We start from the raw sequence: 13,431 nt of genomic DNA on the forward strand, positions 1-13,431 counted from the left end.
TAAATAAGATATAGGATTAAAAGGGAAATTTTGTGGTAGTATTAAATTGAAAAAAAAAGCGGTGTTACTACCTGCTAGGAGAGAAGAGGAAGAACTTTATGTAGGACTGTAGGGCTGAGTGTTAAAGGGAGAGGATAGTGTGGGTGGGAGGGATGTACAGATAGGTAGGAAAAGTAGTATCCCAAAGGAATAAATGAGAGTAATCTAGATAGAGTAAGGGAAGCGTGACGGGTGAAAGGAGTGAGGTCAGAGGTTGTGTGTGATTTTATCTTTTGGACTTCATTGACAGACAGATAAGTATATACATATGTGTATATATATATATATATATATATATATATATATATATATATATATATATATATATATATATATATATATATATATATATATATATAGATATATTGATATAGATTGATATGTAGGTAGATCTAAATTCAGAGAGAGAGAGAGAGAGAGAGAGAGAGAGAGAGAGAGAAAGCCGTATCTGTCCTTTGAGTTCGTCGTTTTTCTTTTATTGTAATCTTTGTCATTAACAAATCAATTCTGTGATAAAGAAAAGAAACATAGGACATAATGCTATTCTCTCTCTCTCTCTCTCTCTCTCTCTCTCTCTCTCTCTCTCTCTCTCTCTCTCTCTCTCTCTCTCTCTCTCTCTCTCTCTCTCTCTCTCTCTCTCTCTTACCCAGCTTCGTTCTAACAAATATACAAATAGTCAACACTTACCACGAACAAGTGCCTCTCTCCCTTTGCCTCCCTCCACCAGACAGACAGACAGATTGTGATTACTTTGAGGGGGAGAGGAGGATGCAGTATTCGATTGATAGTCGCTGGGTGGAAAAGAGGAAGTAGTCTTGTGTATAGGAATTGCTTCAGGCTGAGTATATACAGTAGCTATGGTGTGTTGCCTCCAGTAATCGTGTTCCTAGTTATATTTCACTTTGCAGTGTATGGCTGTTAAGGAATGGTGTGTGTGTGTGTGTGTGTGTGTGTGTGTGTGTGTGTGTGTGTGTGTGTGTGTGTGTGTGTGTGTGTGTGTGTGTGTGTGTGTGTGTGTGTGTGTGTGTGTGTGTGTGTATGTGTGTGTTCAAACGTTGCACACACACAACACCTATGGCAGGCACACACACACACACACACACACACACACACACACACACATAACATACAATACAAATTCATATGGCGCTGGCTACAGGAAAAGCGTTACCTCCCTCCACCGAGAAACTGCCGCAAGCCAGGATCGAACATGTAATCTTTGGGCCACATGGCAAGTGTTTCACCACAGAGCCACTTTCTCCTAAAAAAAATTAACATGCAAGCTTGAAAGGAAACTCACTTTGCCATTTACTCATATACTGCAACACTATTCTCTTTTTAAGTAAATGTATATGTGTTCTTGCGTTTTTCATGGTTGTATGTTTATCTTTAAATCGTCACAAACTAATTTACGAATACTGTTTTTCTTACTCATCACAGCTCTGTATTTTTTTTTTCTGATAACATATTAATTTTTCATCTCGTTATCAGAATCCATATGCCTTTAATATCCACCAGGTAATTGGGTGCTAATCATCTCTTCTGTAATTAATTTTGTATAATGTATGCGATTCCACAATGATGTTCAGGACACGTCAGCGAGTATAAGTGCATGCCTCGTGTCATTTCCGTGCGCCTCGCTCATAGTTAAGCTTCCACTCATGTTGCAGAACTCGCTGCTTTCCGCCATTAACGTTGCAAGTTACACTAATTAGTTTTTTTTTTATACCTGGATGCAATATTTATCCCTCGGTGGAAAAGGAAAATTACAGTTCATATTCTTTTTATATTAATATTTACATCAACCAACATTTCCACATTTTAAATAGTTAGCCTTGTAGCTTTTTCACAAAAATTTATTTTTTGGTTCATTTTACACTTAATTGAGCAATTTTGTTGATGAACGTGCTATCTCTCCCTCGTTCCTGTTTGAAGTGTGCATACCTGTATTACTTTGCGTTACTCCATTACTCATATTTTTGATGGCCTGTCTCTCTACTACATGAATGCTGCTGTCTCAATGTCCCTTTTTCCCCTATCCACCCATTTTATTCACATTTCATATTGATGAGAATGGTTAGAGCGTTGTTAGTTTGATCCACTGCGGGCCATACACGACGAGTCACCGGCAGATGAGAGCAATAGTGATAATAGTTAGTATTGTTTCTATCTATATACCATGCCTACACTCCTAGCTTGGAATTAATCTACACATCCTCTGTGGTGTGACTGAAAGGGGAAACATAGGGAAAATCTATCACAAAAGGGACAACCTCACCGATATCCTCACACTGTCTCTTTCTGTCTTTTCTGGGGTAAAGAAATAACATCCTTTGTTTTCAGGGCGAATCTCATTAATGTTTCAGACTTGCTGCTGCACGATGTCTTATAGAACAAAGTGTAGTGAATAGTATAGAATCGCATGCTTTTATGAAATGATAATGCTGCTTCTGCTGCTGCTGCTGGTAATGATGATGGTGATAATAATTCAGTAGCAGGAGCAGCAGTAGTAGTAGTAGTAGTAGTAGTAGTAGTAGTAGTAGTAGTAGTAGTAGTAGTAGTAGTAGTAGTAGTAGTAGTAGTAGTAGTAGTAGTAGCAGCAGCAGCAGCAGCAGCAGCAGCAGCAGCAGTAGTAGTAGTAGTAGTAGTAGTAGTAGTAATAGTAATATCTAAATAATGATAACAAGAAAAACAACAAGAGCATCATTACTTCAAGTTTAATGCATGGCCTTGGATAACGTTACCATCAGGAGGCACACCTGCTTGCGTTTACTGTAGTGAGTTGTGTGCTGGCGGAGAGTTCAGGGCGATGTGTTAAGTGTTGGTGTTCCACGTAAGTCCCTGCACCTCTTATAAAACACTAGTCCTCCCAATCCTCCCTCTCTCTCAAATCGCTTTTTTCTTTATTACCTACTGATCGTCGTATAGTAAAACTGCTCTCTCTCTCTCTCTCTCTCTCTCTCTCTCTCTCTCTCTCTCTCTCTCTCTCTCTCATGTGTGCGTCTCTTCCTCTCTTTCCCAGTTTGTGTGTGTGTGTGTGTGTGTGTGTGTGTGTGTGTGTGTGTGTGTGTGTGTGTAATACATGAATACATAGCACGGACAAGATTGGCTCAGACAGACTGGTCTTAGAGAGCATATAGAGCAACCTCCTCAAGCTGAAAAGCCAATCCACTCTGCGCGGCGGCGACTGGGCTGAAAGGCTGCGAGTATTGCACGAGCGGCAAGGACTGGTTGGCTGGCTGGCTGGCTCGCTCCTGGCTGGCCGATGAGGATAATGGAGACTGACGGTGGGAAGAGTGCTTATGATTCTTTTTTTCTCTCTCACTCGTACTTTTTTTTTTGTAGGACACTTTGTGCTTTTCGAATATTGTCAGAAGCGATTAATCGTGCTCTTATATACGTTTTTTGTTACTAATGGTGCGGAATTCTCGTTAAACTATCTTTGTAACCATACAATCATTCTTAAAGATCCCAGTAGTGTATGATTAAACTTATCAGAAGTAGTCGAGAAAAGTAACGGAAACGCTTAAGAATATAGATCATAGATTTATACTGCGGAAGCTTGAAATGCATCTTAGCCGTTCGCCTTCTTGTTGTGTTGGCGGGAGTAAAAGCGACGAGGGCTTAGTTCTGTGCACACCTTACTCTACCGACCAACTTACACAGAACTCATTCCCCCGAGTAACGAAATTGCCAGTGGCACTTCCCGATTTTATCTGAGGATGTCTGCGATATCACGGGTATTAATCTCCAGGTAATCACTTAATGAAAGGAAGAATTAACACCTGGCGACCAGCCCAAAGGGAAGGGGACAGGCAGGGACGGGAGGCGCGAAATTAGGGTCGTTGTGGCGGAAACGGGATTAAAACTTGGCGGGGGGTGTGTGTGAGCTTAGCCAGGGAAGGGGAAGGGCGGCTGAGTGAGGGTGGTAGTCGGGGCTCACTGGCCGACAGGGATGTTAGTATGTACGCCGCGCCGCCACGTGGGTTGTCGCTCTTGGTGCTCCGTACAGGTGTGTGTAGGGAAGGGAAAGGAAGAGAGATTTACTCCTCATTTTGTTCTGGCGCAGCGCAAGTTGTGAATGCTTCTCAAAGGAATGTCTTAGATTTTTATCTATTTTCTATATTTCTAATCTTGTTCTTTTTGCTTGTAAAAATAAATAGATGAATATAGAAATATATACAAATCAAAATAGCAGTAGAAAATTTACTGTACTTTATGAAGATTTATTGCCGCTCCTTAAAACCCAAAAACTCTGTATAAAAAAATACAGATGCCTCTTGTTAAGGATGTCAGGTGTTGCTAAGATGTTGGTCTTGTTAAGCATGTCAAGTGGAAAGAGAATCATTATTACCATTATTATTATTGTTATTATTATTATCATTATTATTACTATTATTATTATTGTTATTATTATTATTATTATCATTATCATTATTATTATTATTATTATTATTATTATTATTATTATTATTATTATTATTATTATTATTATTATTATTATTATTATTATTTATTTTTTATTATCATTATTATTATTATTATTATTATTATTATTATTATTATTATTATTATTATTATTATTGTTATTATTATTGTTGTTGTTATTGATGTTGTTAATGTTGTTGCTGTTGCTGCTGCTGCTGTTGTTCTTTTGTTCTTGTCGTCGTCGTCATCATCATGTCATTATTATCATCATCATTATCATCAATATAATAGTCATGCTCATCATCGTGCTATGGTCATCTGTGTTGATAATGATGATGGTGGTGTTGATTATAATATTTTCCTTATTTTTCCTTTTTGGTCCCTTTTTTCATTATTATTATTATTTTTTATTATATTTTCATTATTATTATATCATCATCATCATCATCATTATCATTATATCAGGAGAAAAAAAAATTGCTTCAGTCTCAGTCACCTTCCCCCTGTGTGCTCCTCTCCTCCCCTTCCCTTTTCGTGTGATGAAATCTGTTTATATCCAATGAACTCAATCAATACGTGATTTATCCTGCAAATTAAATACTCGGCGAGACACCTGTTGGCATACATCAGCCTAATTGAATGCTGGGATGGCTCGCTGATCGGCTGTTAACCCTGTGACTGCTGTGGCGTCCCTGCAGGCGTGGCGGAGTGGTGTGGTGCAGGTGAAGAGAGTAATGATGACAGTGTAATAGGAAGTTATGGCACAGATTTGGTGTATAATACTTTACATGACGTATAGTAGTGTGATTGTTGTGCTGTTTAAGTATGACGGAATGTATTGGAGCAGGTGAAGGGTATACTTACAGCGATGGCAACGTTGTGGTGCCTCTACAAGCATACTGTTGTAGTGTAGATTCAGTACATGAAGATCTAACTACTCTGGCGTCTATTTGGATGTAATGTTGAAGTACAAGACCAGAGCGTGATTCCATTAATGATCGTCTGGCACAAACAATTAATTTTCTTGCATCTTTATTTGTGTGTTTTTTTTTTTGTGTGTGTGTGTTTTTAGCCTTTTTAATTTTGACTTTGTCTATTTTGTTTGTATGCTACCTTTTAGTTTTGTGAAATACCGTTTGACAGCCACGCCTTATGTATGACCTTGGCTGTTGCGGCGCCTTATTTCAGTCACTCACTCACTATCACCTGCAATGAAAGAATGTAATGAACCGCGCGGCCGTTCTTGTGCTGCATAGTTTAAGTTTCAGCCTGACTTAGATTACTATTCTTTTCTTTTACTACAAGTTTGCTCACGTGACGCGAAGATAGAAATATTTTCAGAACATATGGAAAGCTACAAGCAGCCAACACACCTACGATTGGTATTATGTAAACGACTCATACTTATTATTCATATCCATAGATGTGATTAATTAAACACTAGCAGTCTGATTAATAAGTGTATTCTAGTCATCTATAACTCGATTTGTGAACTTTTTTTTTTTTTTGCTCTCTCTCTCTCTCTCTCTCTCTCTCTCTCTCTCTCTCTCTCTCTCTCTCTCTCTCTCTCTCTCTCTCTCTCTCTCTCTCTCTCTCTCTCTCTCTCTCTCTCTCTCTCTCTCTCTCTCTCTCTCTCCCCTTCTCCTTTTTTCCTTAATTTTATGAAGCTAGAACTCTTTATCTCAATTTTTTATTCCACACTGCTAACCCTCAGGATCTTTACCAACATTACCGTTGTTACATCTCTCCTTTGTAAAGGCTGTTAAACACTCACTCCCACTAGAAATGTTAGAACAATTGTGATGAAGAGGATGTATGCGAGGATCGGGAAGAAAACACTTGGTATGATATATATATTCAATTTACTAATTAGAAGTGCCATAGAGAAATATTACACAAAGCCTGCTAGAAGTAATTACTGTGATGCGAGGAAGCCTTTGTTTAATGTATTTATTTCATATTAATGTTGTTACGATTAATCTGTCTCACTTGATTAAAACATTTCTGAGAAGTTTTCCCAGATGAGGATTGGCGAGTGGTGGCGAGACATGCTCATTCACAGCCACACACACACACACACACACACACACACACACACACACACACACACACACACACACACACACACCCGGTAGCTCAGTGGTTAGAGCGCTGGCTTCACAAGCCAGAGGACCAGGGTTCGATTCCCCGGCCGGGTGGAGATATTTGGGTGTGTCTCCTTTCACGTGTAGCCCCTGTTCACCTAGCAGTGCGTAGGTACGGGATGTAAATCGAGGAGTTGTGACCTTGTTGTCCCGGTGTGTGGTGTGTGCCTGGTCTCAGGCCTATCCGAAGATCGGAAATAATGAGCTCTGAGCTCGTTCCATAGGGTAACGTCTGGCTGTCTCGTCAGAGACTGCAGCAGATCAAACAGTGAAACACACACACACACACACACACACACACACACACACACACACACACACACACACACACACACACACACGCAGGTTTAACCAGGATTTACTGAAGCTCCGAGACAACTCTGTTTATGAATTTATTAATTTGATGTACTCTTCCTCTCTTTTCCCTCTAATTACAAAGCCGACAAGAGTAACCAACAACACAGCTACTCTCATAGATCACATTTGGACCACACAAATAGAATCAAATATTGCTAATCACATAATGTATTCAGATATTACCGACCATTTCCCGATAATTTCTCAGTTTAAGTGTGAGTATAGTTGAAGTGTTCATCCTACATACGTTAATAAGAGAGTCGTTACACCTATAGCTTTAGAACATTTAATGATGATCTAAAACAAAAAACTGGAACGATTTATTAACTTTAACTTGTCCAAATGTTGCTGATAATTTTTTTCCATGCCGCAATAAGTATCTTATATGATAAACACTTTCCATTGAAAAAATATCGAATAAATAGCAAAAACGAAATAAGTCCGTACATTACTCCTGCATTAAAAAACCGTATAAAAGAGAGAAATAGATTAGAGAAACTAGCGAAGAAATAGCCCATCACTTTTGGAGAAATTTATCATCGATACAGAAATGACTTACATTCAACACTAAGAGCAGCAAAAGTCTTTACTTGGCAGAACAAATAGTCAAACAAATAAAAACATAATTGAGCTCAAACCTGATTGTAGTAACATCCCTAAAGCATTTAATGAACACTTCTTGAATATAGGTATTAACCAGGTAAGTGGAACAGGATATGAATATAAGAGATATCTAAATGACCCTCCCATATTTTCACTTTACTTCCCACCAACACATGAAAAAGAAGTAGAAACTTATCTTAATGATTTACACTCCGCTGCATCGGGATACGACGAGGTATCACCACTAGTACTAAAACATGTATTGTCAGAAATATCTGCTCCACTTACCCACATAATCAACCTTTCCTTGAGATCAGGCATTTTTCCAGATGCAATTAAAGAAGCCAAAGTAACACCATTGTATAAATCTGGGAACAGAAATTATATAAACAATTATCGTCCTATTTCAATCCTGCCAGCTGTCAATAAGATATATGAAAAGGTAATTTCCGTTCTTTTAACTAGCTACCTACAAAATCATAACTTACTCTCTGAATACCAACACGGGTTTCGAGCTGACAGGTCCACCGAATCATGTTGGAGTATTTATTGATCTCTCAAAAATATTCGACACACTCGATCACAAAATTCTCCTTGATAAACTGGAACACTTAGGCGTGAGAGGCATTCCCCTAAACCTGTTTAAGAGTTATCTTACTAATAGAACTCAATCTTTTTTTTTTTTTGTAACATGAATTTTTCACCATTTATAGCCTTGTCTAAGGGTGTTCCACAAGGATCTGTTTTAGGTCCACTGTTAATTTTTATATATATTAATGATATTGTAAACGTTAGCGTAGAGCTAAAATTTGTTATGTATGCTGATGACATAAACCTCTTGTTGGCCAACAGTAATATACATCAGCTGCACGAAATGCTTAACCTGGAATTAAACTCTATAAATAAATGGATACAATATAATAAACTAAAGCTAAATGTCTCAAAAACCAATTATATATTCTTTCAGAACAGGTCAGTAAGAAATCAAATGCCACCATTACAAATAGAGGGCGATGTAATACAACAGGTTAACCATATGAAATTCCTTGTATAATTATTGACTCTAATCTTAACTGGAAATATCACATTGATGAAATCTGTGTAAAACTATCCAAAAATTGTGGCTTACTCTATAAAGTGCGACATAATCTTACAACAGAGGCTATGGTTAGTATATATTACACATTATATTATCCTCACCTTATTTACTGTGTACCAATATGGTCATGTACTTGGCCCTCGTTCCTCGACAAACTAGTTATTTCCCAAAATAAAGTATTTAGATGTATATTTTTTCTTTATAAATTTGACTCTACAGCCACTATTTTTTCTACTACTAAACTTAAGAAATTTTATTTTATTCATAATTATTTCACTTTATTACTTATATTTAAAACTATGCAATATTATAGTGGAAATAATGTCTTTAGAATTGTTGACAACCCAAGAAGCACTAGGAGTAATAATGTTGACTTGTACTGGCCCCATTTCAGAACAACTCTCTTTAAAAATAGTGTATTAAGCTTTGGTCCTCAATTATATAATAGTCTACCACTAGAACAAAAGTTACTCCTTAGATCAACCAATATTTCAACATTTAAAAGAAAAATCAAGAACTATCTAGGAAATTTCGTAATACAATTGTTTCACTATTCAACTATAATATTTCTTTTGTATTGATTTATAACTACAATCATAATCGTGTTTTTCGTTTTTTTATTTATAGTTGTACTTAGCACATATGTAACCTTATGTTAACATCCACTCAACCTTTAGTACTTAATAATGTCTGTCACGGAGCTTACGCTCGACAGACCGTTGCTGTATCAACAATATTTTTTTAATGCATGTATATATTGTATATAATGTTTAATAGCAATAAATGTTTACTTACACACACACACACACACACACACACACACACACACACACACACACACACACACACACACACACACACACACACACACACACACACACACACACACACACACACAGAGCGGAATGTTCCAAATAGAGATCGAGGGAAACTTCTTAAGTTTTAAAAGCACGAGAAGAATGAAGAGTCTGTTCTGTATATAGCGTATGTAAACTGATGATTCTAGTACTGAGCCTACACTGATCTGGGTTACAAGAATATGCTTCCTTCCCCACTTGGAATTTACCCTAAACCTGAACTGAGCTGACGATAAGTGCCAATCAAACCACAAAGAAGAACATATGAAAGCTTTACAAGCACAAAGTATAAGAGTAAAGGGAATAAACAAAAAGTAGATAGTACAGTTTCTAGTTCGCATAATGTTTGGAGGTATTAGTTGAACATGAAGAAATGCCTCAAAATGTTAAGTGACTAAGGAGAGATGTGCCAGATAAAAACGAAAGGGTTCAGGCATTTCAGTACAAGACATATTGCTCAACGTTCACAAAATCACCAATTATTAGTCAGAGGAAATTCATATAAAAGTAGTGAATGAGTGACAATGTGATTGTAAACACCTTCATTGGGACAAATATGATTTTAAACTTACAAAGTGATGGAATGGCATTCGGAATAAAACTTAGTTGATGTCATGGCATCAAGAGATTTAAGTAGAGAATGAAATATTGGGCCATAGAATCACGAGTACCTTGCAGACCTCGGTGATATTGCTGCTGCTGTTGATGATGATGATGATTGTGAAGATAATATTGCTAAAAATAATTTGAATAAAGGTGGAATTTACAAAAATCTCCAAATGTGTCACTTGTGTTGCATGTACTGCGTCCTGAGAACTCCAGTGTCTGGTTTAGTACAATCACTGTCACCCTTGGCTTTATCCGCGCCGAGCCAAGAATTTAAAGATGGAAAGAAAATCACTCTGAATACAATGTTTGGTCATTAGCCAGCAAAAGGAGAAGCACTAAAAAAAGGAAACAATTTTGTGGAAAGGCATCTGGGGACATCGTGAATTGCCTGAGAGACCTCTCTGAACATTCTTAAATGATAAGTGTCCGGCGGCGGCAAATATATATAAAACAACCCCTGAGGTGCGAGAGAGTAAGGCTCATTGCTGGCCTTCCTTTTTGTTTATGTGAAACCTAATAATGTTCAGTATTACCTGATCTTTGAGTCTGAGGAATTAATTTCTTATGTTTTTCCCAACCCGGTGGCCTCTTTACCCGGTGTCTATTTATTCCTCGGGAGTGGCTGGCCGGGTGGTGGTGATCAGGGGAGTGCGCTTCGCTTAATACCGGCAGCGAGATTTTTAATGTCATAACAGCAATATCTCCATAATATTCTTGTTTAGCAAAAAGCAAAGCTCTTGTAGTGCTCCTCGCCGTTATGAAGAGTGGAAGGATAATGTTGGTGTAAATGTTTATGTCGACAGTGGTGCCGCCCTGGTGACAGCCCCCGTGAGGACGCAGCATAATGTTCACCGTGTCAGCAGCTCACGTAACTGTGGGCTGTTATTATGCTTGCTCGGTAGTGGCCTCCTTCAGGCAGACTCGGTATGAAAGAGATATCAGTTTGTTTAATGAGGATGCAGAACGCGTGGCAAAAGGAGACGCACCAAGTGCAAGCCGGATTATTAAAACAAAATACTGCAAATATGACGTTCCTCGCAGCCAAAGAAGCATAATTAACTGCTGGAAAAGCAACCTGAGAGAAAATTGTTACTGATATTGTAAGAGCAAAAATTCGGAACGAAAAAACAAAAAAGCAAAGAAAGCAATGATGTTTAGAATACAAAAAGAGATAAACAAAGAGATATAATGGATGGCAGAGAACATTTAAAGGAAATACAGAAAAAATGGAAAGACAGAGAGAGGGAGGGAGAGAAAAAAGAGAACAGAGAACAGAATCACAGAGGGGGAGGTCAGGGAGTTGGCGGGGCCGCTCCAGTAACACGTGATTAACACTATAAGGATAATGTCATCATCCCCACCTCCAAAATGTATGTAATTACACGCTTAATTTTCCCCCCAAACGCTGTGTCCTAATTTAGTTACAATTTTAATTGCTCCGTCGTGATGCCTGAACCATTTAATTAAACAGCCTGGCGGACGCTACTTTATTTTTCCATTGACAGAGAGAGAGAGAGAGAGAGAGAGAGAGAGAGAGAGAGAGAGAGAGAGACAGACAGATAGACAGATACACACACACACACACACACACACACACACACACACACACACACACACACACACACACACACACACACACACACACACACACACACACACACACACACACACACATGCCTGCCTCGGGGTTGTACGTCACACCTGTTGATATAATGTGGACTAATTTAAACTCTTTGATTAACAGAATCGCGCCGCGGCAATTAAGTATTAGTGTGTTCGGTTCTCCCTCTGGGTTCAATTTAGGATAATTCATTCCGTTGTTTGTTGGATTAATTGAATGAGGGAGGAGGTGAGGCTGCCTACCTGCCGCGCGAGGCCTTACTGGAAAAAGGAGAGGAAGAAATGCGTGAGATGAGACACTTAAATTATTACTCTTTTCTCGTTACAGGGCGAAAAGAACACTTAATCGTATTGGTTTGTGTGAATGGAAATACGGTGATTATTTGAGGAGTAGGTGAGGGGAAGAAGGAAAGTGGGAAAGGATAAAAGAGAAGTTGAGAAAGAAGGAAAGTTGAATTTATTCTCTGAGATATAGTATGAGAGAAATGGGGAAGAAGAGGAAGGAAGGAAGTATAGGTATATCTATTATTACTGGTAATAACAACGCAACATTTTTTATTCGAACAACAAGCAGTGATGGCCGAGTGGTTAAGGCGTCTGACTAGAAATCAGATGGGATCTTCCCGCGTAGGTTCGAATCCTACTCACTGCGCAGGAAAGAGAATTTTAACACAAGTGCTGAAAAACAGATAAAGGACTTTGTGACGATCACTGTGAAAAATTCCACTCGATCGATAAGAAACAGTCGATGAATAAAACAGATAGCACGACTTGTAAGACTTGTAAGAAGCAGCCTCGCCTCGCAAAGAGATAAGAATGAACATTGATCGCTTTATTAGAGTACTGTCTTTTATATATATCTTAAGGGAACATAGCAAATTAACATTAGATTAGATAAAATCATTTTCCATAACAGCGTCACTGACTCGACATTCGTATTGTAGTGAGGAAAGTGGTCTCGACTCAGTTTTTTTATCATTTCGCATCCCAGGAATAAAATTATGGATGTTCTACCTTTCACTCAGTTATCGTTGTCCTCTGCTCTTAATTCCTCATTATCTCCTCAAACTCCTGTTTTTGTCTTAACTTGTCGGTCACAGGTTTCCTTTGTTAATGTTATACACCTTTCTGGGATTTATATATTTTTTCACTACTTTTCCCTCCCCCATCATCGTCATCCGTTTTTCTTTCATTTATATTTTCTTTATAAGGTCCTTTATCTATTCCAAATTGTTTGTCACGGGTTTCCTTTTGCAAATTATTTCCTCGTATCATGAACCTATGTTGACTTTTTTTCTTTTTTTATCGTGGTATTGAGGTATATTCGAGTATCTGCCTCTTGGTTAGCAACCTTTACTGATTTATTGTTATTGTTCCAGTATTATAATGTATTTCTCTGTTACATAATCAAATGTTATTTTTTCTCTATTTCAACTGATTTCCTTCTCAGACATTTGTTTTCTTTCAATAATGTATTTGTAAAAATATTTTCTCATCTTTTTACGGTAATGTATAATGAAATGCTCGTATATTATTTAGCACTTTGATTTATTAATGGGTTTTTTTAAACACGTCATTATCCATGATGACATTAAATTTTTCACTGTAATTAATGTTCAGGTGTGTGATGTCAAATATTATGCACGAAATTCAAAGTTGGCTTTACAATTGTAAA

The 13,431-nt window shown here is 37.8% G+C and overlaps 1 protein-coding gene and 1 non-coding gene across 2 annotated transcripts in view; both read left to right on the top strand.

Moving 5' to 3' along the window:
• Positions 1-13,431, top strand: part of LOC123517034 — a 76,310-nt gene that overhangs the window by 27,745 nt on the left and 35,134 nt on the right. The window lies entirely within an intron of this gene.
• On the top strand, positions 12,327-12,408 carry Trnas-aga. The gene has a single exon. It is a non-coding gene; the product is annotated as a tRNA-Ser (tRNA).

The sequence above is a fragment of the Portunus trituberculatus genome, chromosome 41 (assembly GCF_017591435.1).
Source record: "Portunus trituberculatus isolate SZX2019 chromosome 41, ASM1759143v1, whole genome shotgun sequence".
NCBI classification, from domain to species: domain Eukaryota; kingdom Metazoa; phylum Arthropoda; class Malacostraca; order Decapoda; family Portunidae; genus Portunus; species Portunus trituberculatus.